The following is a 25,944-nucleotide window of genomic DNA, read 5'->3' as shown; positions in this document are numbered from 1 at the left end:
TGGGACATGTATAAAAGAAAGGGACTCATATACACTGGTAAAAAAACAACAACACTTTATAACGCTGTGGCACCAGATGGTGCTGTGGAGTCCCATCTTTTGCCAATGGGATTTCCCTTTATGAAATTTACAATGCGTTTAACTGAATGACTTTTTTGATGTGTCTAGAGCCAGCCGGAGTCGTCCTTGGATCTTTTCCTGTACTCTAGTAACTGAAGGGAAATGATCCTCCTTCACCTTCATCGGATCAACACATGCACACCCATCATTAAAAGACAGCAATGTCAAGTGATCACCGTGAGATGGCGAGGGATGGCTGTCATGTATGAATGCAACAGCACAGGTAGAACACCATGGAGAGAATGTTCATGTTGCATCACATAATTTCAGAAGTCATGCTTTTCAAAAGAGTCATGTTCCCACATCCAGCCACTGGTCACCATGTGCACAATCATCAGGCAAGAGAACAAGCAACAAATGTGTGAAGGAGCCCATGGTTTTCTTGATGTCAAGTTCAAATAGGGTATTCTATTTTAAGTCTTTCCTCACTCTCTCTGGTTTATACCTGTGAAGAACTATGGCCCTTTTTTTTGCTATAAATTTCAAATTTAATTGCCTTTTGCAGTAGTTATTTACGCCTCATATTTTATTCATTTTTCAAATGTCAGGTAGGACACCAGGGATGCCTGGAATCTTTCTCCAAAGTCCCAGGTGAGCCTAATTAACATTCCTGGCACAAATGCAATCCTAACTAATTTGTTATTGAGCTTAATCAAGCTATCACATCTAATTTCATCTTCCTGTAAAAACTCATTTCAGGTGAAATTATTCCTCTGTGCTTCAGAAAGGGCAACATTGGCATGAGCAGCATCAGTCTTGGCCCCCTTCTAATTTCTTGCTTCTGGACAAGACCCCAACTTTGCCCTCTTACTCCACCCTGCTTTTCTAATTGTTGCCTACTGAGCAATTACTCAGAACCATGGAGGCACACACACATGCAATCCATATTAAGAACCAGTCACCTTTCTTCCCTTTTGGTATGTAATTATTTTTTTGATTATTGCACTTTTAAAGGTTGTGAGCTGTTTAGTGCCTCTGGAGAAAGGCAGTTCACCAACTGGTATGTTCAAACCGTCGTTTGACTAATATCCTGCTTGTTCTTACAATCAAAGGGAGTATGATTCTCATTTTAATCCTTGGGAAGGGAGGTTGGGCGTTCTGTGTAGAGTTGCCAGCTCCCTTTTACTGGCCCTGCTCCCATGCTTTTAACAGTAGCACGATGCTACGTTTCTTTCTCCATTTCTTTTTGCCAGGAAAAGCTTCCCTTGATGAATTTCCTCACTTTGGCACAGGATGAAGGCAACTTGAATGGAAGTTGGCCACTCTTCACTACTCCTAATGCCTGTCATATCCATTGGATCTGATGGTTTGCATAACTTCTGAAACTTCTGACTCTGCTCCATTTTGTATGTATTAATTTAGAGTAGCTTTCCCCAACCAGGAGCCCTCCAGATGTCTTGGACTGCAGTTCCCATCAGCCCCAGCCTGTGGTGGCAAGGGTTAAGGAAATATACAGTTCCCAAACGCCTTGGTACCTGGACATTTTGGCTCCTGAACGCTGTAAACCCAGAAGTGAGTGTTCCGGTTTGCAAATGTTCTTTGGAACCCAAACATCTGATGGGGCTTCTGCAGCCAATCAGAAGCTGTGCTTTGGTTTCTGGACATTTTGGAAGTCAAATGGACTTCCGGAATGGATTCTGTTCAGCTTCCAAGGTACAACTGTATGTTTGTATGTTTGCCATCAATTGCCAAAAGGCAACAATTGTTTTTTGAGAAAAAGTTGGAACTGAGTGTGCTCGAGGCCTATGTTCTTGGGAGTGGTTCCAAGATGGATGCCAGACTAAAAGCTGCATAACAGAAATCAAAACCAGCTATTGCTCTTGTTACTGGTGTAGCCTAGATCATAGCTGTCAACTTTTCCCTTGTCTTGCGAGGAATCCTATTCGGAATAAGGGAATTTCCCTTAAAAAAAGGGAAACGTTGACAGCTATGGCCTAGATACGTTAAAGGAGTTGTAGGCCGAAACATCTAGAGGGCACCAGGTTGGGGAAAGCTACTCTAAATATTAGTAGTGGTAGAATTTATTAATTTTCTATACTGCCCTTCACCAAGAGACCATAGGACAGTTTACAACATAAAACACAAAATACAGTGGTACCTTGGGTTAAGTACTTAATTCGTTCCGGAGGTCTGTACTTAACCTGAAACTGGGCTTAACCTGAAGCACCACTTTAGCTAATGGGGCCTCCCACTGCTGCCACACCGCCGGAGCCTGATTTCTGTTCTTATCCTGAAGCAAAGTTCTTAATCTGAGGTACTATTTCTGGGTTAGCGGAGTCTGTAATCTGAAGCGTATGTAACCTGAAGTTTATGTAACCCGAGGTACCACTGTATATAATAGTACATTGGAAAAAAGACAAATACTCCCCAAACACTTTAAAAGGCCATAGAATGAATAGCAGCCAAAAAGGAATATTTTCACCTGGCAACTAAAGATACTCAATGAAGGCACCTGGCCAGCCTCCCTGGAGAAAACATTCCTCAAATGGGGAGCAACCTCAGAAAAGGCCCATTCTTGTGTTGCCACCCTCTGGATCTCAAATCATTTCCAAAACAAAAAAAGGGATTTCTTGCTAGCCACTGAAGGATCATGTAGCTATCATGTTGAGATCACAGCATTATGTAATCAGTCATATTTGGCTTGGTGCTAGCAGCATGAAGCCAAATTAAATAGAGGGCAAGCTTCTTGTTTGCACTCTGAATGGGAGAAACATTTCACTCCATTCCCAGGTCCTCACAATTATTGCCAGAATGTGGAGTGCCTTTTGCAGGAAGTGTTTTTGTTTTGTGAAATGTGACCCCTACTATATTTTGGGCTCATCTCTACAATAGGCATGCCAGCAATACTGCACCAATGAACTATTATCTCTATTGTAGAGTCAGGGAGCTGTCCACTGAGATTTTCTGATGTGCAAGCCCTATGAAGTAAATGGGAACTGTGTACAAGAGCAGCGAACAGCATCCGTTAGTTTCAAATAGGTTTGTATTGGATAGCCTCCCAGTGGATTATGTCCTTGGTGTATTTCATTTTCATTATTCAGTAAAGTTTCTTGACTCTATTCCCGGTGTCAGGCGGCGGCTGTTTCCAGAGCTGCCTCTTTCCTGAACTTAAAACATGCACCCTGTAAAGAAGTGAAAAGTTTCTAAATAATTGGACAGATGTGTGCAAAACAGCAGAGTATTCCTGAACAGGAAATTGGAATTTGCACTACCAATCCCAGGAAAGGTCAGTCTCCTGATGGAATTGTGATATGTGTTAATAGGGGTTGGGGCGAGGAGAAAAAAATGCTTGAGCATATCAAGGGATTGCAGAAGTGCAAAAATGTGCTCTCCATTTGTGTTCTGTGCGGGGGGGGGGGACATACAAGAAATGTATTTATTGCATTTATATATCACCTTTCCCTCCAGTGAGCTCAAGCTCATGTACATGGCTCTCACCTTCAAAGTTAGCCCTCACAAGGTTACCCAGTGAGCTTCATGCATTCTACAGTGGTACCTCGCAAGACGAATGCCTCGCAAGACGAAAAATGTGCAAGACAAAAGAGTTTTCCGTTTTTTGAGTCGTTCCGCATGACGAATTTCCCTATGGGCTTGCTTCGCAAGACGAAACGTCTTGCAAGTTCTTGCGAGTTTGTTTCCTTTTTCTTAAAGCCGCTAAGGCACCACTGTAATCCTGACCTCCTAGGTCATATCTCAACACCAGGGCTGGTCCAAGAAGTTTTGCCACAGTAGGCAAAATGCCCCAGTGCTACCCTCACCCCCTTGCAAATCTGGGTACCTCTGCCCCCCTCCCAACCCCACCATTATGTCATGAGTCAAAGGTTCTTGAGAGCAGAAGCAGGCAAGGCCTAGGCAGTGCAGCCTATGAGGCCTACACAAATCTTTCAAGCCTAACTGTTAGCAGTAAAATGCTGTGTCACTGTGACTCGTGACTCATCTTGAGTTCCCTATAAAAGCAGCCAGCATCTCTATGGGCCTCAGTCAGTGTCTGTCAGTACTGTGTGTGTATCTCAGCCAGTATGTTGTGTTGTTGCAGACAGAGTGGCTCCAGGACTCCCGTTAATCAGAAACTCAGATCTGTGCCTCTGTGAAGAGTCAGCTAGCTATTATGAGCACTCTGTGTATGCTCTTCGCCTATGCTGTTTATGAACAAGTTTATTGTCTTCAGTAAAGTTTCATTCTGTTTATGAAGAAGACTCTGTGTTGATTAATTTACTGCTGCGCGACACATCATGCCCCTTCATCACAATTGTACTCTCACCTGCAGCTGTGCCCCTGCAGTGTCAGAGAGCAGGCGGGGGTGGGGCTGGTGCGTGTCCCGGGGTCGTGGTGCGCCACCCGCAGGGTCGTGGCTTGCGTTCTGGGGGTGTGGACGGCTGCCTGCAGGGGCATGGCACCTAGCGCAGGCAGGGGCGCAGCCACGATAGCACCCCACCAGGATTGTGCTGCCGGGGGTGGTGCGCTCCCCCCACACTCTTCCTCCGCCACTGCGCCCATGCTGCTACCATGCTGCATTAGCAGCAGCAAGGGCAATGGGGCTGTGTTGTTGGCATGGGTGATGCTCCAGGGTGGCTGGCAGCACAATGGCAGGGGCAGGATCTGCCGCTTGAAGCAATGGGCTTCACTTTGCCTAATGGATGGGCTGTGCTCGCTCAACACTCAGTTATACCACACTGACTCTTAATGGCAGAATCTGTCAGCAATTGATGCTTCTAATTGTTTGGCATTTCATGATATATGGAGAGAAAAGCACAGGCCATTCTGTTGGCATCTAAAGCATTTCTTTCTGTCCCCCTTGTACTAAAAGTATTGACAATGGAGCCTGAACTAGTTATCTCTAGTGAACAGAGAGGCATTTCTTTTCATGTGGGTGCCCTTAATGGTTCATAAATGTCTGCATAATAATGCATCTGTTGACTTAACATTCATATTTATTTATTTTTACCATTCCTGTCTGTTACTTAAGTTGCTGTATGGTGCAAATTATTTGCTGCTCTGAAGAGAGAGGAGGAAAAATATTAGCTTATCTCTCGACTTTCCACCACAATCTCTTTGCATATTTTTCACTATGAAGCCTTTGCTTTTGTGCCTTTCAGAAACGATAGATTGTTCCAGCATTAACTGAAAATAATATGCAAACTGTACATTTTCATTTTAAGAGTGGTACAATGTAAAATATGGTCATTCTAGGCAAGTTAAAATAACTGTTGATCATTCCCAAGTTTAACTGCTGATCAACAATGGCTGGTAGGGCTGGCACCTAGAGCTTTCCAGTTAAGTTTGTTGCTTTTCAGAATGATTTCCTATTATAGAACTGAATAGAGCAAAAGTATTTTGCATTCCAAACCTTCCCATGCAGTCAATGAAACATGGAATCGATGGAAGAAGAGTGGTCAATATCCACTATTGGCAGTTCATTTGCACTGAAGGTGAGAGATTGCTAATCTTTTTAGAGGCTGGGGGCATGTTTGGAATTTTGTGAGTGTCATGGGTGCTTGCCACAAAATGTCTGCTGTGGGGAGTGTGTGTGTGGCAAAACACAAAATGGCTGCCACATCGAAAAGAACAGAAAAAGAGACAGGGAAACAAAATGGTGTAGGCATGGCCCTGGGGGAAAGAAAAAGACACCTACACCAGCCACTGCTGCACAGAGACAAGCTATTTGCACCTCAAAATGGAAAAGTGGATGGGTGTCTAATCCTTGAATACAAAGAAATGTGGGCATATTTAAGGGGCATGTTAAGTGCAGGGGTAGCCAAACTAGAGCAAACAGAAACTGAGCAGGAAGCACAAACAGTCTCTTGCACATTGTGGATTTTGCGGAGATATTTATTAAGACCTTTCTCAGGTGCAACAGAAGGTACTGTTGGCCTGTTTGACATTGGAATGCCTTGCCTTGGAAGATGGTGGACTCTCCTTCATTGGAGGTTGTTAAACATATGTTGGATAGCCATCTGTTAGGGATTCTTTAGCTGTGATTCCTTCATTGTAGAGGGTTGAACTACAGTGGTGCCTCGCAAGACAAAATTAATTCGTTCCGCGAGTTTTTTCATCTAGCGAATTTTTCGTCTTGCGAAGCACGGTGTCGGAAAAGTTTTGGAAAAGCTTCAAAAATCACCAAAAACCTCAAAAAAGGCTACCACACCGCGTTCTATGAGTTGCTCCTCGAAGTCAAGTCGCAACTGTATTAACGGTGTTAAGAAAAAGGAAACAAACTTGCAAAAAACACAAGACGTTTTCGTCTTGCAAAGCAACCCCATAGGGAAATTCATCTTGCGAAGTAGCTCAAAAACCACAAAACCCTTTCGTGTAGCGAGTTTTTTTGTCTTGCGAGGCATTCGTCTTGCGGGGCACCACTGTAGATGACTTTTGGCATCCCTTCCAACTCTACAAAGCGTGTTCTCCAATAAATGAGAGCACATGTTGCGGTGTGGGCCACCGGGGCAGGCCTCTTGTTGCCAGGCAGGTTAATAGTTGTTGCCTGGCATTGTGATTGGATAACCGGGTTGCTGTCTTCGGTGTCAGGGAAGGGATAGTAACTCTGGTGGGGGACATGTTTCCTACCTTTGGTCTCCACTCTGCACTTAGCTCACAGCTGGGGCTCCTAGAAGCTGTCACCATGTGACACTGGCAACACCCCAGGAAAGGGTTTTGATTGGCTGGCTAAACCAGGTGAGAGTAGCCAATGTGTCTCAAATCTTTGGTGAGTTAGGGACTTCCCCTACATGTGAGCAGACAAGACCAATGATTCAGAAGGCAGTTTGGAGCAAGTGAGGGGCAGATGAGGCTCATCAACCTAGGCAGGAAGACAATCTAGGAAGAAGACAACTCTGATCCTAAACCTCCTCTGCCTTAATGGACATCTTCAGGAGAAGAAAAGGCTAAACCCTGCACAGTCCAGAGGGGAGTCCCTAAGATGATTGGATGGCACCTTCTACACCTTCTTCTGGCAACTCCTGCAGCCAAATGGTTTGCTCTGCTTTCCTTTGGACCACATCAGCGAGGCTGAGAGTGGGATCTTGGTCATCTGGGCAGCTCAGGACCTCCCTACACACTGCCCAGGCTTGCACTCCAGGGAAGTCATTTCAGTGCTGCTAATGCAGTGGTTTGTCTTCACCCCCAGAGACGCACTCCATTGTCTCCCGAGACAGACAGATTCCAGCAACAACAGTATTCCTCCAGATGGCAATGATGCACTGACATTGGGGAAGCATTGCAGAACAACTACTAAAGTGAAATGATGTATTGAGGGTTCGGTAAAAATCCTGTCATTGACATGTTGGCGAATCTGGAGGGGTCCATGTTTTTTGCTGGCTTGCAATATCTGCTGCTATGGTTTTCAGTTGCTATGACTATTTCAAATTTGGTTAGACCTTCCCATAGCATTGACCTGGCTGTGATGATCAGATCACCTTCACTACAGAAGGTTAACACAGTGGTGCTCTTTTGACTGTACAGTAGTAGCAATAGAACGAAGCAGGAACCATTAGGAGTTGTATAGAAGGAAACTATCCTAGAGTGTTCTGAAAGCAAAAATAGAAGCCCAGGTTTGTCGTTTTGTTATGAGTTGCACAGTGTGCCTTGCTTTTCGATTGAGGTCAGCCGTGTGCATAGTTCTATAATCCTCTGGGGCAAAATGCTCCTATGGGCTTTGAAAGAAGAGTTGCTATCTGGCCCAGCCGTATAAGGATTCCATCAGTTTTATTTTTGTGCCACACATTGCTGATGCTGTATTATATAACTTAGTTTTAATGATGCAGTAAAACTCTGGAACAGGAAATGAATGGGCAGGAAAGTGATAGCTATTTAATACAGTTCTAAAGGTTGTAGGCTGGGTGATAATGCTGAATTTAATTACATTCACTCTGTCATAAACTATGATTGTTAGTCATAATATTATTGTACTCTGGTGTGTTTTAATCAGAACATTACTATTTTTTAAGTGCAGTGGACTGGATTTGCACTAAAGGCATAAGATTGTAAGAAGAGCTTTACTGGATCAGGCCAAAGACCTTATTACTCCAGCATCCAGTTTTTTCAGTGGCCAATCAGATGCCTATAGGAAGCCCACAAGTTGTATCATATCTTTTCTTTTCTTTTAAAATTTTGTTATGATTTTCGGTTATATGCATTTCAGTAGTTTCACAATCATTTAAAAATTTCGAAACTTGACTTCCTTCCCCCTCTTTCTGTGGTTCCTTTAAAAATTTTTTTTAATGTTTCCTGCATATTCCAGATTAACTTAATTTATTCATTTATTCATCTTCTTTTAATATATACTCTTATAAAACTGCAGGTTATGACAATAATCCTGCCAATGTTCTTATCTGTTTATGGTTTGTTTGTAAATATTCAATAAACCATTTCCATTCTTTTATAAAAAAATGTTATCTTGATTTCTTATTTTTCCAGTAAGTTTTGTCATTTCTGCATATTCCAAATTTTTTTGTATCCATTCTTCTTTCGTCAGGACTTCTTATTTCCATTTTTGGGCAAATAAAATGCTTGCCATTGCAGTCACATATATGAATAAATTTATATACAGTTTGGATAGTTCTCTGCCCCAATAATTACAAAAAGGAAAGCTTCTGGTTTGTTTGTTTTTGTACAAATATTATTTTAAACATCTTTTTCAATTCATTATATATCATTTCCCAGTAAGCTTTAACCTTGCTACAAAACCACCACATATCATTAAAAGTACCTTCTTTCTCTTTCCATTTCCAACACTTGTTTGATTTTGATTTACACATTTTTGCCAATTTACTTTGTGTTAGATACCATCGATATAACATTTTCATATAGTTTTCTTTTACACCATAGCATGCTGTGAATTTTATATCTGTATTCTACAATCATTCCCATGCTTCCATATCTATATTTTAAACAATATCTATTGACCAATGTATCGCTGAGGATTTCACTTCCTCATCCTTTGTCTCCCATTCCAATAATACCCCAAGATGTATCATTGGATTGGTGTGAAATGGAGTGGGAACAGGAAGGGATTACTTAAATGTAATAGAGTCAGAAGCAGGGATGGTAGAGAAACTCATGCCACTTTGCATTTAAAGGCAAATCTACCCAATTTATGCTTTCTAAAACATCTATAAAAATGCATGTATGAATGACAATAACATACAAAAATGCATTTTGTTTATGGAAAAGTGCATCAGATTTTTATATTTTTAGGGGTTTTTTGCATATTACGAAGAATTGTATGCAAATAGGTATATGAGGAGAAATTCACACTAATATGCTGATAAATTTCCAGAAGGATTTTAAAGAAAGAAATTAGGAAACTGATATGGAAATGTGAAGAACAGAACTGAAGTCTGTAAAAATGAGAAAATGGAGAGAAATCATAGCTGACAGATTTGCCCATCCCTAGTCACAACGAAGATGAGAGGCTTTAATAATTTGGGGTGTGGATGAATTGTTGCATGCTGTATTTACACACACACACACACACAAAAAAAAAAACACACACACACACACAGGCCACAAAGGGAGCCTTGAATTAAGGTTGTAGCAATATCTGGTGCTTTATTTATTTTTAATTCCAAATGGCAAACAAGCAAATGTTTCCAAAGTTATTGCAGATCTGTGAAAATGAAAGAAACAGCTGTGACATCAGCCTTGGGAGTGTAAAACCTGAGATGTCTCTGTGCCAGTTGAGGATTGACTTATTGAAAATGTATATTGGTTTAGTAGCTTTCCAACTTCGAGGACAATCAAAAAGTCAGGTGAGGTGGGGGGGAGTGTTAGGTTTCCTTTCTGGAACTAAAGTATGTGCGTGTATCTGTGATGGAAAGATACCTAGAACTTATTGCTGAAGTTGGAAAGATACACGAGTGCTCTTGATTTTCTTTTAAGCTCGCTAGAACTGCTTATGGCTGTGATTTATTTATTCACTGTGTTTTTTATCCTCCTATTCAGCAGCTATGTGGTGCAGAAAATTTTCCAGTGATTTGTTTTTCTACAGGAAAAATGTTTCATAAATTCATTAGTAACAATGAATGGATGGCAAATTTGGCAGTTTCAAAGTTTTTAGCTGTGCTTAATAAACACAAGTAAAGTAAGCTTGATGACTTTGATCACTCTCTGGGGTATCAGGAATTTTTCTGATGCAAACTGATTTCTGTTTTTTTTCCTGCTGCAAATTGCCCTATACAAATTGTCCTAATTTGCATAGGAGTCCCACCTGCCCTGAAACCCACATCACTGCTTTTCAGGCGATTTGAGAATTGTAATGAATGATTTATTCACATGGAACAGTGAGAATTTTATGGGTGAGTTGAGCTGCATCTACTAAAGCTGGCCATGAGCATCCTTAAGAGGTTGAATTTACGGAAGTGATTTTTCCATGTTGTTAGTAGCCCATTTTCATGCATTTACTCATCCTTGAAGAGGAAGTCTGGGGGTGGGTGGCAACATTCATATACAGCATTCCAAATTGGAACTGGAGAAGCTAGTGACTGTTTCAAGATATGTGTAGTTGCTGTTTTGTTTGGCTTTGTTTCTTTGGAGCAGAAGCTATCAGGTGCTACATTACAAGGTCATCACAGGTCATCAAAGAATCATAAAGTTGGAAGGGACCACGAAGATCATCTAATCCAACCCCCTGCAGTGCAGGAACATTTAGCAGACCTTCCAAGGGTCCCTATTTTCCAGGGACAGTCCTGGATTTGCAGAAGCCACCCCAGTTTCTGATTTGAGTCCAGAATGTCACGCTTCCCTATTTTTATCAGAGAAATGTTGGAGGGTATGCTTTTGTCCAACGTGTGGCTTGAACCCACAGACTTGAGATTAAGAGTCTCAGGCTCTACCAACTGAGTTATATGCATGATATGTTGAGGTTACAACTGAAAAACTAGCATGATCCTAGAAACAACCCCCCTCCCCGTGCTCCGAGGCCACTGAGACTGTAGGAAGACTGTGGAGGCAGAGCAAATGGCAGGTAGAGCCAACTATTTTTAGCTTTGTCCCCATCCTCATACCTGTTGACTTCAACAGTTGGCAACACTGAGACTAAGGAGGAAGAAACTGACTAGCTGTGCCACCCACTGGCAGACTATTAAAAAAGATGGCAGGTAACTGGGGGCTGACTGAGGACAGACTGAAAATGGCGAGTCAGGGCCCCCTTTGCCCTAATGGACCATCCTCTTCTGCAAGGACCAAGCTGACTAAGGTGTTCCACCTTCCTTGAATTCATAGGATCAAGCAATGCAATAACATTTCTCTGTATGTTACTCTAGTGATATGCCACCTTACTTCTGGTTTGTTTCTTTGGCCAATTTCAAGTGCTGGTTTTGAACTTTAAATGCTCCAAATTGTCTGTGGCCAGGACACCTTAAGGACCAGTAACTATCTAGCTATATACCTGGATAGGAAACCTCCAGGCCCTGAGCCTAATTAGGTGAGCCAGGCCTCCCCATTCAGTCTGGCAGGCCATTTTGGCCAAGTCATGCCCACCTGTCAATCACCTGTTGACATGATATCACATGTGGGCTGTACCAAAAGAAACTTCAAAGAACAGCACAGGGTTCTTTAAAGCCGCTTTCAAAGAGCCCTGCACGATGAAGCCCAGGCAATCAGAGGTGCATTTGGACTTCCTAGTGCTGTGTCAACAGGTGGCTGACAGGTCGGTAGCCCTACTCACCTGATGAACTTGGCCCACAGTGGTTAGGAAAGATAAGAATATGGCTCACTGGTCAGACCCAGTAGCCCACCCTTGTTATATATGAACTTCCTTGGTCATAATGTGATGAGTCTTGGCTGGCTGTGTAGATAGGGCCTTTTAAGTGCTGCCACATAGAATGGAACTGTTTCATGGGGAATTTGGGGTAATAGATAATTTTGTGACCCTAATGCCCAACCTGGTGATGTTCAGCTTCTTGGCTGTCACTTGTTTTGTTTTTATGAAGTTGCTGTTTCAACATGTTTATCATGTTGCTTTGTTTTATGATTGCTGAGCTGCCTTAGGAACCTAGTGGCTTGCCATTACTAATATTTTAGATGCAGATTTCTATTAAATGTAAGCTGGCTCTCATTGACCTGACACATGAAACAGTGGGAATTTGTTTGGTCTTTTAACTTGATCTACTTCCCCCTATATTTTGCTTTCATTAAAATCTGGTGTGGACTACTGTGATCCAGATAAAAGGATTGTGTGTTTTTTTCTTGGTTTCTCTGTGTGTGTGTCTGCTGGGTCTATGCAAAGCCTAATTATCAGTTGCCATAATTTCCAGATTCGCTCAGAAGGAAAGCCTCTGCTTTGCTTCCCTCTATTTGTGTAGCTGGCTGCTGCTGTACCCAGAAATAAGGCAATAAATGCTTTTAGCTTCCATTGCTGCCAAGCAATATTCTGTTTGGAAATAATCCATTACTTAGCAAATACACTGCAAATATGAGGATGGCAAAGGTACAGCCATGAGATGAGACTACAATATTGGGGCTTTTGGATGTGGAGCTCTCTGGCCTTTGGATTCTATCTTTCATTTTTTAGGTACAAATGTGAATTTGATATAACTCTTTGTTGAAAGGATTCAGTTCCTTCCCCTGACAGTAATCCACCGCTTCGCTCTTTGTTCAAGGCTATAATTTATCTGCTTAACAGCAGCAACCATCTGTTAGAAAAAAAGGACTGAAACCAAAGCTTAGGTAGGGACAGAAAAAGAAAACAAAACCTGAATAGCAGCAAAGCAGGATTTGTAAAAAGGATAGTAGCAGAAGATTGTACGAAAGGTCCGTTTGAGAGCAAATGATTTTATTTTGGGGAGACGACTCACAAGCTCAGTATGAATGCTATAAGTTAGGGGTGAGGAACCTCAGAACCTCAGTACCAGTTTGGTACATATATTGCAGTGGCATGCAGAAATAAATAGTGTGGTAAAACTACTGGTTGAAAGAATAAAGAACACTGATGGTATAATACTCTTGACAGACAAAGCCATTTACATGTGGTCAATATGGAGCAGTTAATACTAGCACAGACAAACAAAGGTTAACCGAACTTGGAGAACTCAGAAGGAAGTAAAGCCTGATAAAACAATCTACCAAAGGTATTTAATGAAGAATCAGCAAAAGAGGAATAGGCTGCTTCTCCCCACTACTCCCCAGTTCAGGTAACTTATTGAAAGGGCTGTTGCTTTATTCCGAATGCTAAGCATGTTTACCTGGGTAGAAGAACGTGTCCCTGAACTGTGATATCCAAATTGCTTCTTTGGATGAAGAGGCTGTGTGTGCATTCACAGAACCTTCTGACTTTTGTGTGGCTGAAAGGAAACCTACTGTACAAAGGTCAGGGTTGCACCCATTGCTCCACCTTTTTGGCCACTGTCCCTGGCCACCACTAGAATTCAGCCTCCAGAATCTTACTCATGAAGGAATGTGTCATTTGGGGGATTAAGGATCCCTATCCCTGTTATAGGTAAACTGAGCATCTCAGGAATACCTGCAGCAGATCCACACCATATGTTTAAAAGCACATCCAATGTGCCTTTAAAGCACATTCGTTTCCCCCAAAGAATACCAAAAGCTGTTGTTTCTCCCTCACATAGATACAGTTCTCGGACTACATTTCTAAGGTTCTTTGGTGGACATCATGTGCTTTGAATGTGCATTGGATGTGCTTTTAAATGTATGGGGCAGCTCAGCCCAAGGAAGAAAGTAGAAGGACAACACATATCTGTAGAGTAGGTATTGGAAGCCTCTGAATGACAGTTGCTAGAAATCACAAGTGGGGAGACTGCTGTAATGCTCAGGTTTTGCTCTTGAGCTTCCTGTAGGCTTCCCCTGCTGACCATAACCTTGTGTGGAAATCTGTTGACAGTTATTTTTGTCTGGAGTTAAGTGCACAGTGTAGAATTTGCAAAACATTTGGCATTCATGAAGGCATAGTACGGCACGGTGCCATAGATGCCATTTATGACTCCACAGACCTGCTAGGGACCTGTGGGTGCAATCCAACCACTACTTGGCATGACATTTAGCCTGCATAATAGACTTCATTCAAAAGACACATTATACTAAACCAAAATTTAATATGCACTGCTGTATGCTGGACAAGCGCTGCCACTCCCCGCCCCCCCTTAATGGAGGTTCTGTGTCTGCCTGTCAGGCAGACAATCAGTAGATTAAGCTAGTGCCCTTCAGTGCACCACAATATAGAATTGCAAAATTCGATTTATCCCCTTTCCGTCTCCCCCTTTTATTTTTATTTTTGTCATATGCATAAAGCTGAATGTTCACAAGTTAAATGTGCATAAGTTATGGCCTTACTGTAATCACGTTTGGGAAATATGAGACCATGGTTTGCCTCTTTAAGATGGGTTGGGGAGGATATGTGGCCCTATGTTGTGTTATACTTAAGTTTCAAAGAGCCAACCCCAGTCCTTTTGGCAGCTGACTGATTGCAGCCCATTAGCATATGTTGGTCCAGGAGCGCCTCTTGATTAATGCCAATTGTCTGAGTTATAGAGGAATCAATGACAAATCATGCTGGAGATGGGGGCTTGTCTATGGCAGGGACACACTCCCAGGTCGCACTTGTTCTGCCTTTCAAGTTGGCAGGCTTGAGAGGCACAGTGGGATGCACTGAGCTCCCCTGACCACACTGGGTAACATTGCCAGGATTTTTGCCTCATGAATCCTGGCTTTTCCTTGCCTGAACCTCCTCACTGCCTGTGGAGGGCAGCAAGGAATGACCACTACTGACTCGTGACGACACTGGAAACCCGAAATGGCTTAGTCCTTAATCCATTCTATTTCGAGCATAGTTTGCAAGACCCCAGCTGGTCCCAAGACTGAATCAAGAAAGTCAAAAAGCCTCCTAAATATATATAAATAAAATCTCCAACATATTTTACAGGGACAGTAACCATTTTGTCACAGGTGTGTGTGTGTGTTAGTCACCATGAAAAACAACAACAGTGTCTGTTGGGCTTGTAATAATTGCTTTTATTAGGGTATAAGTGAGAGCTGGACCATAAAGAAGGCTGATCGCCGAAGAATTGATGCTTTTGAATTATGGTGCTGGAGGAGACTCTTGAGAGTCCCATGGACTGCAAGAAGATCAAACATATCCATTCTTCAGGAAATGAGCCCTGAGTGCTCACTGGAAGGACAGATCCTGAAGCTGAGGCTCCAATACTTTGGCCATCTCATGAGAAGAGAAGACTCCCTGGAAAAGACCCTGATGTTGGGAAAGATGGAGGGCATAAGGAGAAGGGGACAACAGAGGACAAGATGGTTGGATAGTGTTCTCGAAGCTACAAACATGAGTCTGACCAAACTGCGGGAGGCAGTGGAAGACAGGAGTGCCTGGTGTGCTCTGGTCCATGGGGTCACAAAGAGTCGGACACGACTAAACGACTAAACAACAACAGGGTATAAGGTTGTGTAGGTCAAATCCTACACACACACACACACACACACACACACACACACACTACATATACCATCTATATCTATATCTATTTCTGAATGATTTTATTGAGGTTAAAATAATTACCACAGATCTTATAACAAAGAAAACAACCACAGTTTTGTCTCCATGTGTGGTGTGGTTATTATTATTTTGTTGTGCCAACCTGAGATTGTTTTGTAGTTAAATTATTTGGTTCATGAGATTAATTACTTTATGACCTGTAATTGGATGACCAGGAAGTTGAGCCGACGACTCTATTGTGTCTGATTCTTCACTCATGCATAGGTCATTCCACTCCCCACCCCACAAAATTGGAAAGTCTACACCCCCAGAATAGGGAAATTCTTTGGTCTGCATATGCCCATGCTGCGGGGTTGGGGGGAATAGTACAGAGAACCTACTTAATGAGAGATGCTTTTGAAAGAGCTGTTAAGTAGAATTTAAGTACTTTAAAAGAAACAAACACTCAGCAATTCTGTTGTGAAGAAAAGCCAATCAATTGGAAAGTTACAGGAAAGGATTTAGCAGGCACCTGAGATTGAAAATCGGTAGAGGCAAGCTGCTTTATGATCTAGCTTGAAAGCACTTTAGAAGTGTAGAAAATTTGTTCCTTCCCTAACCACAGGGTACAAAGTTTTTTGGCTACTTATAGCAGCTCTGAGAGGTTATTGTCTGAACTATTGACATGAATATATCAGACCCTCCAAATGTCCCTATTTTCCAGGGGCAGTCCTGGATTTACAGAAGCCATTCCAGTTTCTGGTTTGATCCCAGAATGTCCTGCTTTTCCTTAGGATATTCCTATTTTCATTGTAGAAATATTGGAGGGTATGGTATATATATGAGCAGTTATACTTTCTGTTGATTAAATGGGACCAAACTGCAACTAACTTGGGTCTGAGCCCAGCCCAATATTTTTCTTCTTTATTTATTTGGAATATTTATATCCTGCCTATTAATCAAAGTTCTTGAGGCTGCTTATAATATATCTTTAAATGAAATGAAATGAAATTAATTAAAACAAATTAGTTAAAGGAAAGAAGAGTTACTTGGAACAGCGATCTAGTTGATTGCAAGGGAATGCATCTCAGGTTCCTCTTTCCGGATCCTTGCTTACTCTAACAAGTGAATGAGGTGATAACAAGGCTTTTGCGTGTGGCATTTTTCATTTACCCATAAAAATCTTGTTAAAAACAAGTTGACATGAATTTTATATAAATGTAAGTAAAATCAACTGTTTTAAAACAAATATACATTAAGAATTACATGCTAAAATTGTATGGCTGGGTAGCCATGCCTAAATGGAAGTTTTTAGCAGGTGTTGGAAACAGTACAGTGAGGCTGCCTGCCTAATATCAGTAGATGTTGAATTGTATCACTTGTGTGTTTGCTGCACTAGGCACATTTGGGAAGAATGGTAGGGTAGACAATTTATTATCAACAACTAGCAAATGTTTTAGCAGACATTGGAAATAGTACAATGAAATCACCTGCTTAACACTGATAAGCAGGAAGTTCCAGAGGCTAGGTGGTGCCACTCTGAAGGAACAATTCCTTGCAAGCATGGAACAAAAATTATGTGGCACTTGTGAAAGTGCCAGTTCCACAGACTAAAGCGGTCAAGTGGAAACTGCCTGTCTAGACAGATCCTATACAATCATACCTTGGAAGTTGAACAGAATCCGTTCTGGAAGTCCGTTCAACTTCCGAAACATTCAGAAACCAAAGCGTGGCTTCTGATTACCTGCAGTAAGCTCCTGCTGGCAATCAGAAGCCCCGTCAGCCCCGTCAGATGTTTGGCTTCCAAAAATAGTTTGCAAACCAGAACAGTCACTTCTGGGTTTGCGACGTTCAGAAGCCAAAATGTTCAAGAACTAAGCTGTTCGAAAACCAAGGTATGACTGTATGTGAACTGGGGGCCCTGCAGTATGTTGTTCTTCACCTAAGCAAGCAGAATGTATTGGGGTGTCCTTGGACTCCATAGCCTAATTTAGAAGAGAAAACACTATTTTGGGGGGAGAGGGAGGGGAGGGAAAGTGCTGTTAAAGAATTGAGAGTTGGCATTTTTGTGGTGACCTACTGCAAATCACACAGATATCTACTGGTAGATCCTCACCTACCATCTACCCCTCCAGTTTAAATTTACCTAACTGCATCACTGAATGCTGTATTTTGCAAAAGGGGAAATTCTATAAAGGGAATTGGCATTTGAGAAGTCTCTTGTCTCTCTCTGACATCCTTGATCCTTTAAGTTGATAAAGCTGCACTTTGATCAGGCTGGCTCAAAATCTTTTTGAAAGGATAAGATATCCAAAAGACTGCTAAGTCTTTTTTAATGATCTGTTAATTGTTTACATTCAGTCTGAACCTGTCCAACAACTTGTGGCATTCTCTCTCTCTCTCTCCCTCTCTCTTGCTTTTGCCAAGGCATTTTTGGCCCTCCTGCTCTGTTCACCCTCAGGCAGAACACCCCCCCCCATTGAAGTGCAGGTGTGCTTAGCAGGTATCATAAAACTATCATAAAAAGTGCAGATGCGCATAGCATGCCTGTCAGGTGACATGCTCCTCTACGTTAAAAAGACACTGGCTGTGTATAAATTAAGAACCAATTTGCTAGCGTGCCACCTTTCTGATTGCCCTGCCTGAGTAATTTTCTCTGCAGCCCCAGACTGAATATGCTATTTCACCAGAGCTGGCTATGACTCATTTCCCTGCATTAGTTTCCTCTCACAGATGGCATCATTTCATCTCCTGCATTGAGAGTGACAATTGACATTGTGGAACTGAGGCGGCAGAGAGTACCTCCATGATGAATATATAATCTGCATGATAAATTTTCTCTACTTTTGTGTTTTAGGGAGCGGGGGACAGCGGGGGGATTAAAAACATAAATGTGCACATATGCGCATGCAAGCGGGCTCACACATATCCAGACAAAATGACTTGGAGCTGTTAATTTGATTCCAAAGGCACTTGGTGATACGAATTGTTGGTCTCTCACATGCCAAAAATAGGCTAAGGGGAGGGGAGAATGGCTGCAAAAGATGTGAGGATGATCCAGTTATTCTTGGTGCGTGAAAGTTGGTTATTTACAGCTATTGCCTTCTTCTTCCCTGTTTGCCCCACTGCACCTGACAGTTTCTCTAGAGGTTGTGTTTCCTCTTGGACCCTACAGAGTGAGATCACTCTTTGAAATGGTGACAAAGCAAGCTGATTTTCTTGGCTGCTGAAATAATAGCCTTCCCAGGAGCTACTGTCAAAAGGCATAAAAATGTATCTGAATACATTTGGGCAAAATATCCCTCAATTGCAGGGAGCTGGACTAGAGGACCCTCACTGTTCCTTACAATTCTACAATTCTATGCTTCTAAGACGATGTTAGGGACAATCACAATTTTGGACTTTCGCATTCCATCTCTTTGCTCTTAGACATGCATGTGTTGGCATCATCTCAAAAAGAATTTCTGGAAAGGGGTGTGTTTGCCAAAAATGGCTCCAGCCTCTTCTGAAATGGTTGGATGTGGTTATGACACGCCTCCTCCTCCTCAGCTGAAAGCAGCTTTTTCATTACACTGTCTTCCTTGATTACCTAGGTTGAGCATTGCTTCTTTGTTTAAATGGATGGATGTGCAAAACAACCATGTGTGAAGATGCTGGGTGTATTCACTTCTGGGCATCAGTTCAAGAAAGACATTGACAAGCCAGAGGTGATTCAAAGCAAAGATTTAGAAGGCACTAAATCTTTCCTTGTTGCTGTTTATATATATTTTTTCTTTTCTTTTCAGATTTACATCCTAATGCCCACTTAGCTCCATAAGCCTGCTAGGCAACTCATAATATCGCACAGCTTATTAACAGAAGAGAGGTTGTTGTTATGGAAAAAGTCAGCTTGGGGTAAGAGTAGGAGACTAGGATTGAGTTGGAAACCCCATTCAGTTATGAAGCTCATAGGAAGTGGGGAGACTAGGGAAATGGCATGGGAAGAAAGGCTCTAAACACCTCATCCTGCAGAATATAAGGCTGGGGTAAAATACACATTCTGCAGACTTGGAGCCACCACCCAAAAGGGTCAATGCTCTGCAGAGTGGGGACACACTTTTAGCCCCATGTCCTGTAACAACTGCACACTATGTATGGTTATCTGCAGAGAAATCTTAGTGCGTGAGCCCCAGCACCTAGTTGCATGTAGAAGATCACATTTCAGAATATCTCTGCAGACAATACATGCTTTTTGCAGGAAGGCGTTGCAGTTTGTGGTATGTGTGTGCTAAAACACACAGGCAACATGGCTATTTCCTTGGTGTAAGCAGGGTGATGCTAACATCAGGCTAGCTAGGATGCAGACATCAGAGGAGCACAGTGCTGATCTTTGAGGGGCACAGTTTTATTCAGATTAGTTTTTGTTATATCTTATAAATTTCCAATAATATTTTACTTTTATATTTTGAAGGATTTTATCATTTTTCAAGTAAATCATAAATCAGAGTTCTTGTTTTTTAAATGTATGTATCAAATAGATAAATTGTAGAGCTGATTGGAGGTCAGTGCAATATAGTGAAAATGCACTTACTTTTAAATCTTACAGTCAAATCTTAATCTTATTTAGAAAATGCATTTATTTTTCTATGAGCTATGGCTGATTTTTTTAAAAAAGACTATCTGGAGCTCGGTACTGGAAACGAAAGGCAGAAAAAGCTAAAGAGCAAGCAAAGCAAGAGGGGTTCTTCCCGCAATGCCTTTGAACACAGAAAGCCATTGAAGAACAGCACAACTATACTTTTGTTGAAACTGACATAGAGGGAGCTGAATGTAGTGCTCCTACTACCAATGATGTAAACTCTAAGACAGAAGTTTCACAAATTGGAGATATTTCTAGAAAACACAGAGAGAAAAAGGAGGATGTCAAGAAAAGTGAAAATATTGCAAAGTCTGCAAAGGAAGATTGTATTGTGCTTGACTCGAATTACAGGGACCCTGCTAACTGGCCTAAACTACTGCAGTGATAATTTTCAACAGTTATAGACACAACATGAACCACAGCAGATAGTATCACATGAAGTGTGATATATTCAACCTCAAAATATGTAAGTTTTTTTTTTATAGATGGTAGTCAGATTGCAAAGGAGCAAGGAGTCTACCAAACTTTGCGACAATAGGTTTCTACTGTGCTATATTATACATAGCCATACATTCTGTTGAAGAGAGATTCCATCAGCTACAAAAAAATAAAAATAAAATCTACTGAAGATGTAGTTAAGGCCTACATGAATTTGGAAAAAAGCACTTGATGCACAATGGAAACAACTATATTGATTGTGAAGATCTCTGCTGTGAACTTATAGCAATAGCTCGAAGACTTCCAAAGTCTATGCTGCTTCAAGGAGTACTTCTCTTCATACTACAACAAAAACTCCTGGATAATGTGCCTAATGTTTCTGTTGCTCTAAGGATCATCCTCAAATTTCCAGGGTCTGTGGCAAACAGTGAATACAGGTTCTTAAAGCTCGAACTTATAAAAACTTACATACGCTGAACAATGTTGCAAAAGAGACTAATTGGCTTGGCCGCTATATCAGCTGAACATACCCAAGCACGAGCACTCGAGCCGAAAGAATTGGTGACAAATTTTGCAGAGGAAAAGGCATGGAACGTGAGATTTTGATGTGCCTGAAACTGAAACTTTTAAGAGACTTAAATGTTAACATCAAAATCCACAAGATTATTCAAAATTATTTGTATGTTAAAACATTTTCTCTTGTACTTGAGAAAGGTAATCAAAGATGGTTGTATTACTTATTCTTGCAATTTAAAATAAATTTAGCAGTTTCAAGTTTTGTGCATTTCATTTTTTCTACAAGACATATGTTTTGAAAATTGAAGTTAACAGTGTGTGTGCGTGAGCGCGCCTTACCTAAGGTGCAAAATAGACTGGCTCCGGCACTGGTGGAGGAAGAGGAGTGCGAGGGGGGGGGAGATCACCGCCCCTGGCAGCATGATCATGGTGGGGTGCCATCATGGCTGTGCCCTCACCTGCGCTGGGCGCCACGCCCCCGCAGGCAGTGCATCACACCCCCAGGACACGTGCCAGCCCCGCCCCTGCCTGCTATCCGCCACTGGGCACCAGCAATATAAGTATCCCATGGAAAGGCCTTGTAATAGATTGTGATCTGGCTTCTGGAATCTGAATATGGGCCTCACTTAAATAGGAAGTTCCTATGGAAGAGGACGGGATGCGGGTGGCGCTGTGGGTTAAACCACAGAGCCTAGGGCTTGCCGATCAGAAGGTCGGCGGTTTGAATCCCCACAACGGGGTGAGCTCCCGTTGTTCAGTCCCAGCTCCTGCCAACCTAGCAGTTCGAAAGCACATCAAAGTGCAAGTAGATAAATAGGTACCACTCTGACGGGAAGATAAACGGCGTTTCCGTGCACTGCTCTGGTTTGCCAGAAGTGGCTTAGTCATGCTGGCCACATGACCCGGAAGCTCTCTGCAGACAAACACCGGCTCCTTCGGCCAGTAAAGCGAGATGAGCGCCGCAACCCCAGAGTTGTCCGTGACTGGACTTAACTGTCAGGGGTCCCCTTTCCTTTGCCTTTTTATGGAAGAAGACATTTTAAAGTTCTGGTGCCATTTGTGGAATTCTCTCTTTGAGGACGTTCACTCAACATCTACTGTTATCTCTTCATTGCCAGGTGAAAACCTAATTGTAGGTCTCCCATACTTGCAAAATTTGCTAGAACAGGCATCAGAATCTCACTAATGGACACCTATTTTAGCCACTCTTTTTTGTCACCTTTATATCCATGCCATCCTTCCTCTGGGTGATAGTGTGCATAGGTTGAGCCAGGTTGACGACTCATTCATGAATCCATCAGCTGCCAAGAAATGCAAAATGCAAACCCAATGTGGAGTTAGTGGTGGGCTGAGACACCTGTGCCTAGGGGGCTAACCCTGAACAAAAGGAACATAGTAATGATAATGATAATAATCATAATCCTCTCTCACTTGGTGTCTAATTATGTCAATATCCTATTGATGCCCTCCATTACTACAGCCAGTTGCAATTACTCTTATCGGCTTTCTGCCACAATTTAGTTCCATTGTCAAGTCTGTAACATTGTGGAGTTAAGTAACGTTTTCCTTCCCTGTTGATGTCAGTTGCCAGGGTAGCTGCATGCATTAAACTTAAAGGTTACGCTTTCTCTGTGTAAGAGATTTCTCTGAAGTGTTGAACTTTAATCTTTCCAGCACCAAACGTATCGGTGAATGTGTTACCTTTCATTTTTCTCCCCTTGAAGTTTGTGCAGCAGAGGTTACATCGCTGAAAGCCTGCACGCTTAAAAATAAAAGAGGGATTTTTTTGTTTGTTTGTTTGTCTGAAAAGAAACTCTTTCAGCTGCCTTTAAACCCACCCACTCCACCCCTTGGCAGACCATGGTCATTGCAAACCTGCTGTAGCCTTTTTTCCTCCAGCACGGATATCACCCCTGGGGCAAAGTTAACACCTTATTTTTAAGTGCACACCTATGATGTTTTAAAGGCATAACTTTGCTTTATGACAAACAAGGTTGAATCCTTCAGATCTAGTGTTTTGTTTTTTGTTTTGTTTTTTAAGGTCACATCCACATCATACATTTACCGTATTTTTTGCTCTATAAGACTCACTTTTTCCCTCCTAAAAAGTAAAGGGAAATGTGTGTGCGTCTTATGGAGTGAATGCAGGCTGCGCAGATTCAGAATATTTTGTTTGTTTGTTTTCCTCCTTCAAAAACTAGGTGCGTCTTGTGGTCTGGTGCGTCTTATAGAGCGAAAAATATGGTAATTCTGGGAATTGTAGGCCTGGGCCCTTGAAGACATCCTTTTTATTGTGCATTCATGATTATTCATGCTCATGGTGCTATTGGGGCAGACATATGTTTCCTGCTTTCAATGTTGTTTGTGCCTGCAAAAGTATTGGGACAGTCACACTGCAGTCATACTGCTTCATTTCCATCTAATGAATATGCAGCGCAGCTGGCTAGTTTTGGGCATGCTAAACATATGGCTCAGTTCCCAGTAGAAGGAAATACTTGCTCCACGCCCCACCCCCCCAGCATTCACCTCCTAAACAGATTGCCTCATTCTGACTAATGGTAGGGCTGGCCTGCCTGTGGCCCTCGAGGTGCTGTTGGATTCCAACTCACCACAGCCCTAGCCAGCATGGTACTGGCCAGGGGTCAATAGAGTAGTAGTCCAGCAATAGCTAAAGGGTCTCTAAAGGGCTTCCCATAAGACCATTAAATTAACAGCCAGCACCGGTTACCTGATCCTCTTAATTGGAACTGGCAGGATTGAACCTGGGATTGTCTACAAGCAAAGAATATATTCCACCATAGTTGTTATTATTTGTATTTGTTTTTCATTGATGAACTGCTTTCCATAAAGCAACCTGAAGAAATCTATAGCACAGTAAACGCCACCCCACCCCCCGGAACAACTGCATATGCTAAAACATTTGCATATACAGTGGTACCTCTGGTTAAGTACTTAATTCATTCCGGAGTTCCGTACTTAACCTGAAACTGTTCTTAGCCTGAAGCACCACTTTAGCTAATGGGGCCTCCTGCTGCTGCCGCACCGCCGGAGCACGAGTTCTGTTCTCATCCTGAAGCAAAGTTCTTAACCTGAAGCACTATTTCTGGGTTAGCAGAGTCTGTAACCTGAAGCGTATGTAACCTGAGGTACCACTGTATACTGTGGGTATCTAGGATTAAATATTGCAGTCGTACCTCGGAAGTCGAATGGAATCCATTCCGGAAGTCCATTTGACTTTGAAAACATTTGGAAACCAAGGCGCGACTTCTGATTGGCTGCAGGAATCATCGGACGTTTGGGTTCCAAAGACTGTTCGCAAACCGGAACACTCACTTCCAGGTTTGTGACTTTCAGGAACCAAAACATTCAACTCGCAAGGCGTTCGGGATCCAATGACTGTACTTATTTATTTATTCCCCATCATCCGGGGGGGGGGGTATCCCTAGCTGTCAGCTGCCTCCTTTTTAGTCTCAGTGTTGCCCTGCCCTCAGCAGTGCTGCCCTGCCCTCAGCAGGGAGATGGAATGGGATAAAACTTGTATTAGTTGACTTTGCCTGTCATTGGCTGTGGCTTCACGTAGTTCTGGTCTCCTTGCCTTCCACTCTGCCAGGTGCAATGGGCACCAGCTATCACTGCAGTGTGGTTTACACTGACAGCAGCTCTCCAGGTTTCAGGTAGGATTCTTTTCTAGCCCTCCCTTCCTCAAGATGCTAGAGATTGAATCTAGAACCTTCTGCAAATTAAGCTATGGTCCTTCTCCTTTTTTCAAAAAGGGGGAAAAGGAAAAAAGACTGCAAATGGCAGATGACATGATCTAGTCCAAGTGAAGTTTTTTTTTTTAAAATCCCATTGGTTTTAACAGGAAAAGTTCAAAGCACCTGTTTAACACTTTCATTGACATCAACAGCAATTTGAATTGCCTAACTTTTGACAGTATCACATCCTCTTTGTCTTTAATTTAGCTTTTGGGTGACCTCTATAAGTTTTATGCATTAATTTGTTTGCAGTGTTTCCATAATGAAAAATAAAGCTAAGTTAAATAATACTTCCCCTACATTTTATGAGCTCCTTTTATATTCTGAAACAGAAGCTTAATGGTCTCTGACTGTAGCCATATAAACTAATGAGAGCCATTAGAAGCTACTAATCTTCCAACAAGAACTTGGAAATGTTGCTCAACACTGTCAGGGCTGTCAACTGAGCAAGCTGGACAGCCATCCGTGTCTCCTTGCTTGGGGATCAGGTGGGGATAGGGATGGGGAAAGCAGTCATCAGTTTGACCCTCTACTTTGCCTATGAAACTGGTTCAAAACTGCAACTGGGGAAAAAAGAGGAATGATAGAACTGGAAGGTAGCAAGAAGTTCCAGCACTAAAAGCAGGAGGCATTGTTTCTGTGGGCTGCAGCCCCATGTGGTGAGCCAGAGCCGTCTTTCCCATAGGGCTTAGTGGTGTGTTGCGCCAGGGCGCCGGCCTCTCATGGGCGCTCCAGTGAGTGGGGGAGCTGCGCGGCTTTGCTGGCGGCTTCCCCTTTCCCTCCTGCATGCCTGCCAGCTGCGCCCCGTCAACCATATGGCTGGCAGGCGTGCAGCTTGCCTCCTAAACCTCTGCAGGAGGAGAGCGATCCCCACAGAGGCTTAGGATGGAAGCTACGCCCTGCCAACCATATGGCTGGTGGATGTGCAGCTTCCTTCCCCAGCCCCTGCGGGAGGAGAGCGATCTCCACAGAGGCTTGGGAAAAGGTCAACAACTCTGGGAAATGGGGGGGGGGGACACAGGAGGGATCTTTGCACCGTGGTGCTAGGTACAGTATGCTTAAGACGG

The 25,944-nt window shown here is 42.5% G+C and overlaps 1 long non-coding RNA gene across 3 annotated transcripts in view; it reads left to right on the top strand.

Moving 5' to 3' along the window:
* The first annotated feature begins 1,640 nt into the window (after positions 1-1,640).
* Positions 1,641-25,944, top strand: part of LOC310698110 — an 81,038-nt gene continuing 56,734 nt past the window's right edge. For 2 of the 3 annotated variants that reach the window (XR_014521321.1, XR_014521322.1), the window contains exons 1-2: positions 1,641-1,773; positions 2,998-3,346. This is a non-coding gene — a long non-coding RNA (uncharacterized lncRNA). The remainder of the gene's footprint in view (positions 1,774-2,997; positions 3,347-25,944) is intronic. The other variant, XR_014521320.1, reaches the window with a different exon arrangement.

Source organism: Podarcis liolepis (genome assembly GCF_965112155.1).
Source record: "Podarcis liolepis genome assembly, chromosome: Z".
Taxonomy (NCBI): Eukaryota; Metazoa; Chordata; class Lepidosauria; order Squamata; family Lacertidae; genus Podarcis; species Podarcis liolepis.
This window is presented reverse-complemented; position numbering and strand designations above follow the sequence as displayed.